Source organism: Nannospalax galili, unplaced genomic scaffold, assembly GCF_000622305.1.
Source record: "Nannospalax galili isolate Female #2095 unplaced genomic scaffold, S.galili_v1.0 scaffold885, whole genome shotgun sequence".
Classification (NCBI taxonomy): Eukaryota; Metazoa; Chordata; class Mammalia; order Rodentia; family Spalacidae; genus Nannospalax; species Nannospalax galili.
In genome coordinates, this window is record NW_008354025.1 from 164444 (window position 1) to 170666 (window position 6223).

Genomic DNA, 6223 nt, shown 5'->3' on the forward strand with positions numbered 1-6223 from the left:
TAGTCACACTGGCCAAGATCAAGAAAACAAATGATACCAAATATTGGAGAGGATGTGGGGAAAGGGGAATGCTCATCTACTGCTGGTGGGATTGCAAACTTGTGCAACCCCTATGGAAAGCAGTGTGGAGTATGCTTAAAAAACTAAAAATGAACCTACCATTTGACCTGGTTATATCACTCCTTGGCATATACCTAAAGGACTCATCCTATTGCAGAGACACTTGTATCTCCATGTTTATTACTGTTCTTTTCAGAATAGCTAAGAGATGGAAGCAATCTAAGTGTTCCTCAATTGATGCGTGGATAATGAAAATGCAGTATATTTACCCAGTGGAGCTCTACTCAGCAGTAAACAAAGATGAAATCACGAAATTTGCAGGTAAATGGATGCAAACAGAAACTGTTATACTAAGTGAAGTAACACAGACTCAGAAAAACAATGTATGTTCTCCCTCCTATATGGATCCTAGCTCCAAATCCTTATAAGTGAGTATGTGTCCAGACAAGGTAAAGGAAAAGAAAGAATCTGAGACAGAAGAACAACAGGAGACAGGTGTTACTAAGGGAGAAGGGGATTAAAATGGGGTTATTGGATTAAAATGGGGTTAATGAGAGGAGGGAGGGAGGGTTATATAAGGAATGTAGGGGATAAAGGGAAAGAAGGAGCTCAAGAAAGGTGGGACCATAGGATACTGGCATTAGCAAGGGAGAAATGGGGAAAATGGGGGCACTTTAAATGGGAAAACCATGGTGGAAGGGTTAGAGAGTGAGAGAGAAGAGATAATGCCTAGCTAGTTTTTAAAAACCAGAGGGAACCATATTAGTCCAACATCCTATTGACAAATTATACACACATTATCTCTACTTGAGTCCATGTGTATAGCTAAAGGCTACATAACAAGAAACAGTACCAGGCAGGAGAAACCTTCCTTTAAGTTGTTGGCCAGGGTGGTTCAAGAAACTCCCAAAATTACTCAGGCTATTGCCACAGTCCTGGACGGCCTCCCAGAACTTGAAGATAAGACCCTACTGCTGAAGACAGAGCATACTTCGGGACACAGGATTTGGACCACATCAATGGCCAGCACAGCATACGTCATTGGTGCAGTAGTGGTACTTTTATCTTGGGGGCAATCAACAGCTACCTAATTGGACTAAAAGCCCACTCAACAGGAAGAAACTCAAGTGTGGTACTGCAAACATAGCCAAATACACATAGCTGGAGTGGTCATAGATCTTAGAGGAAAACCCAAGACTGTCACATCACTAGACTAATACAATTTCTTACTATGTACAAAATATGTATCCTTATATTTACAGACAAATAGCCCAGTCACTACTCATCAAAGATGCTCATTTTGCAGGAGTTGCAGAAGGCAAAAGTTTTACATATTAATTTGAACTAAAAATAAGTGACCTAGAAGTTCAAGTTCCTACATCACCAGCCATTTGCAGTCACATGCAAAATCTTATTTTAGTGAGTGTTCTGCTATAACACCTTTTATAGATGTATCAAATTTAAGTGTTTGTTTTTTCAAGATGTTTTTGGTCTCAAGAAAGGAACACATGAAATGGTTCTGGAGTGCTCCCTGCCATTTCACCACTCTTAAAGAGGAACAATCCAGGTCATAAAGAAAAAGAAAGAAAATTATATCAGAAAACTGTCTACAATGATAGATTCTTCCTATGAGGATCACAACAGGTTTTCAACTACCTTTAAAATACTTTCTGTTTCACAGCCAGGTATGGTGGCGCACACTAGGAGGCACTAGGTGGCACTAGGAGGCAGAGGCAGGCAGATCTCTGTGAGTTCGAGGCCAGCCTGGTCTACCTAGTGAGTTCCAGGGAGACCCTGTCTCAAAAAAGACAAAAACAACAAAATACAACTTTTTGTTTTAATCAGTTAATTACAATTAACCAATTTTAATATAATTGTGAACCCTTCAGGCCTCTTAATGACATTCTAAAATAAAATCCTGCATTTTCACCAGAATATATTATAATCTAATGTTCAACTCGTATTTTTATTATTTTGCTATCAGACTGAACAACCTTAATCTGAAGATGTAAAACCAGAAATAATATTGAAACTTCTGTTAAGGATACTCAGCCAGTAAAGTCTACAAATATCCTCAAATCTAAAAATCTCTGAAATCTGCAACTTCTTCTGGCCCTGAGTAGTTCAGAGAGAGAACAATTAATTACACCACCACTCTGCTAACGTATCACTTCTGCTAAGTCCCTTCACCTATCACCTTTTCCTGATTACAGCTTCTTATAAGAAACAATGGCACATCCTGTAGCAGTATCTCAGACCTAAAATATTCTCAAACTTTTTCTTATCATTTAGAAATAAACTTTTCCATCTTATCATCATAAAAACGTTCAAGAATGGGGGCTGGAGAGATGGCTCAGCAGTTAAGAACACTGGCTGCTCTTGCAGAAGACCCGGGTTCAAATCCCAGCATCCACATGGCAGCTAACAACTGTCCGTTACTCCAGTTCTAGGGGATCTGACAGCCTCTTCTGTCCTTGTGGGCACTGCATGACACAGGTGCACTTACATGCAGGCAATACACACACAAAATAATAAATAAAATATTTTTTAAAGTTCAAATATATAGGAAAAATTAAAAATTGCAATCATTCAGTGTATGATCAGACAAGAGAAACTGGGGTGGTGGCATACACCTGTATCTCAGCACTCAGAAGGCTAAGGCAGGAGGATCACCAGTGTGAGGTGAGCCAGACTGACGAAATAAAACCTGTCTCAAAAACACACATACTAAAAAGTAAAACAAAAAGTGTAGTCAGTGGTTAACTCCACTTCAAGTTTCAGGCTCTTTTTCACACAAAAATTACAACAAAATTAAATTTTTTAAAAAGCCAGGCATAGTAGCACATACTTGTAATGCCAACAACTTGGGAGGCTTGGTCTACACAGTACAGTGAGTTCTAGGTCAGCCAAGGCTACAACAGAAAGACTCTGTCTCAAAAAAGAAAAAGTAAAATTTCAATATTTGGTATTCTATTGTTTATTCTCTATACATTCTTTGAAATTCATAAGCAAAGTCACTACTCATTAAAAAGGACTTTTTCTCAATTGCCTAAGTTTAAATAAGACTACAAAATTACTGAAAAAGCTGGACAGATGTGGTGACATGTAACTGTAATTAATACCAGCCAGCACAGCCAGAAGCTGAGGCCAAAGGGTCTTATTTATATATTTATTTTTTTTATTTTTGGCCTTCTTGAGACAGAGTCTCCCTATAGCCTCAGATGGCCTAGCACTCACTATGTAGACCAGGCTGGCCCTGATCCCATAGAGGTTTGTCTGCCTCTGCCTCTGCCTCCCAAGAGCTGGGACTATAGGTGTATGCCACCATGCCCAGCTTATATGTACTCTTTTCTTTTTGAGACAGGGTCTCCCTATAGTCCCAGCTGGCCTGGAACTCTCTTTGTAGACCAGGCTGGCCTAGGACTCATTAGATATGAGCCACCATGCCAATCTTACAACCTATTTTTAACGATGTAAATTAATACTTAAGATTTGGGTTTGTTTTGAAGAATTACTATCTAAAAGTCAGATGAAATCTAAAGAGTGTGATACTTGGCAATATTAACTAGTGAGTCACAAAGGCTCCAGCATAGAGATCTCAAGGAACATTATGTTTGAAAAACATCTCACCAATAACAAGCAACTAGAGAAAGAGTACAGGGAAACCTTCCCATTCACAATAGCCTCAAAAAAACAAATAAATAAATAAATAAAATTATCTTGGAATAAACCTGACCAAAGATATCAAAGATCTCTACAATGAAAATTTTAAATCTTTTTTTCTTTCTTTTTGGTGTTTCTGAGACAGGGTCTCCCTGTGGCTCCAGCTGGCCTGGAACTCACTATGTAGACCATATGTGGTTATACTTATCCATGGTAACTTTTAAAAACTCAGCCAGGTGTGGTCTGTGCATGCCTATAATCCTTGCACTTAGGAAACTAGGTAGGAGGATCACTTGAAAGCCTGAGGCTTGCCAACAGAAGTAGTTCCAGGCCAACGTAGGCTACAGGGTATAGACTCTGTCTCAAAACAAAAACAAAAAGATAATGGTTTTTCATACAAAACTAAGAAAGAATTTTATTTAACTATAAATAAAAAACAACTAAATATTTGTATTGAAGTTCCCTCAACTATTATTTTCCTTTCATAAATTGTTTGCTATGGGACATTTATTGAATGACTATCCTGTAAAAACAGTAAAAAATCAATGGGATTGGATTTGGGGAGCATAAAGTCAGAATACTAACACATATGTGTCCAACCAGGGTTTAATAAAATCAGCAAGTGCATATATAAATTATTAATTCTTTCTCCTATTAACTATCAGGTTTCACAAATATCTATTTTACCACCATTCTGTAGGTGCTGTAATAACTGCTCTTCACAAGGGCCTTCAAATATTTAGATTACAAAAGTAAAAGCACGCATACATGATCTGAAAACTATGATTCACCAAGAACTATTAACGTAAATGTGAACAAACTCTACAAAAATATCCAGATGTGCATTTAAAGGGTATGCAAACCTTGAAACTACATATGCAAGGGTTCTCTTAAATTAGAAGTCTTGTTGAGTTTTGGGCTTGGATGGGACAATGTTATGATATTTTTCCTAAAAATTAGGGAAAAAATGTTTGTTCCCTGAATTAGAAAATAAGAACTTTAAGTGCTATGACTTAAATACTAGAGTATTTACTGTCACACAGCAACAGAAAAAATTCACGAATCTTCACTAAAATTGGGCAGCCACGCATGATAGCATACTCATACTGTTAGACGAGGAGGCTGAGGCAGGAGGATTATGTGCTTGTTTCAATGAGCAATGTCCTCTCCATAGGCTCATGTATTTGAACATTTGAATACATTTGGTCAGTTGTTGGAGCTGTTTGGGGAGGGTCATGGACCCTTTAGGAGGTGTGGCCTAGCTGGAAGAAGTCCTCACTGGGATAGGCTGTATGAATTCAAAGCCTTGCCACTTCCCGTATGTTCTCTCTACTTGTTTGCTATTGACTGTGTGAGCTCTCAGCTTCCTACTTCAGCCCCAATGCCTGCAGTTTGCTGTCATGCCTCCCAACAATGATGGCCTCTTAACCCTCTAGAACTGTAAGTCCAAATAAATTCTTCCTTCTTTCTATACACTGCCTTGGTCATGGTATTCCATTATCAGCAGCAGCAGCAGCAGCAGCAGCATCACAGAAAAATAACTGAGGCAGATTCAAAGTTTGAAGCCAGTCTGGACTAAGCAGGAAGACTGAGAGCTTGAGACCACCCTGGGTTACACAGTAAAACCCTGTCTCTAAACAAAGCAAAACTACATATGAGAAATCCCCTATTCCGAAGTCCCCAGTCCATTGTTTACCTCAAAGTCAGTGTCAAATTAAGATCATACGTATGTTACAAAACACATCCTCAATCAAACACATAGTAGGTTAAACCAAGAGAGACTGAGAGGTTAAGAAAGATGTATTGAGTTCTAATGCCCCTTAGGCCAGTTGGGGGAGGTCATGAGACAAGATTTTCCTTTTCCATTTTGTTCTAGTTCTCTAGATCAGCATTGTCCAAAAGAATTCTCTGTAGTGACAGAAAGTTCTATATCTACACTTTCCAACACAGTGCTACCAGTCACACATGGCTATGGTGCACCTGAAATGAGACTAGGACAATTAAGGGATTGAATTTAATCTTAATGAATTTAAATAGACATGTCCTATGGCTACATATTAGATACCACAGCTCTCAATTACTTATTTTATGTGATCTCTTTTTATAAAATTGAGGAAATTGAAAAAGAATTAAAATTTTCAGTTAAAGGAAAAATAAAATGAGCCTTCAATGTCAAGTGGTATTCCTTAGGATATCATTAGCCTATAGTGATCTCTGCAGCTTACAGACACCAAAGAATGAAAATTCAAAACCACATCCATCAAGAACACTGATTTATCCCCAAACTTCCCCCACCCCAAAGCACTCTAGGAAAAATAAAGAATGGAGTAAAGCTCCATAGAAGCCAGCTCACATATTCAATCAACAGCTGAGAACAAAGCTCTGTTGCTTATGCCTGGCTCTCCTGTTCTATGAGCAGTAACACAGATGCAGGCAAGCACTCATAAACATCATTTTTAAAAAAATCTTTAAAAAATACCCATCACAGCTGTCTTAATTT

General features: G+C 38.3%; 1 protein-coding gene across 4 annotated transcripts in view; it reads right to left on the reverse strand.

Annotated features, from left to right (window-relative positions):
- The window catches only part of Scyl2 (SCY1 like pseudokinase 2), a 69404-nt gene that overhangs the window by 41546 nt on the left and 21635 nt on the right, over positions 1–6223 (reverse strand). The window lies entirely within an intron of this gene.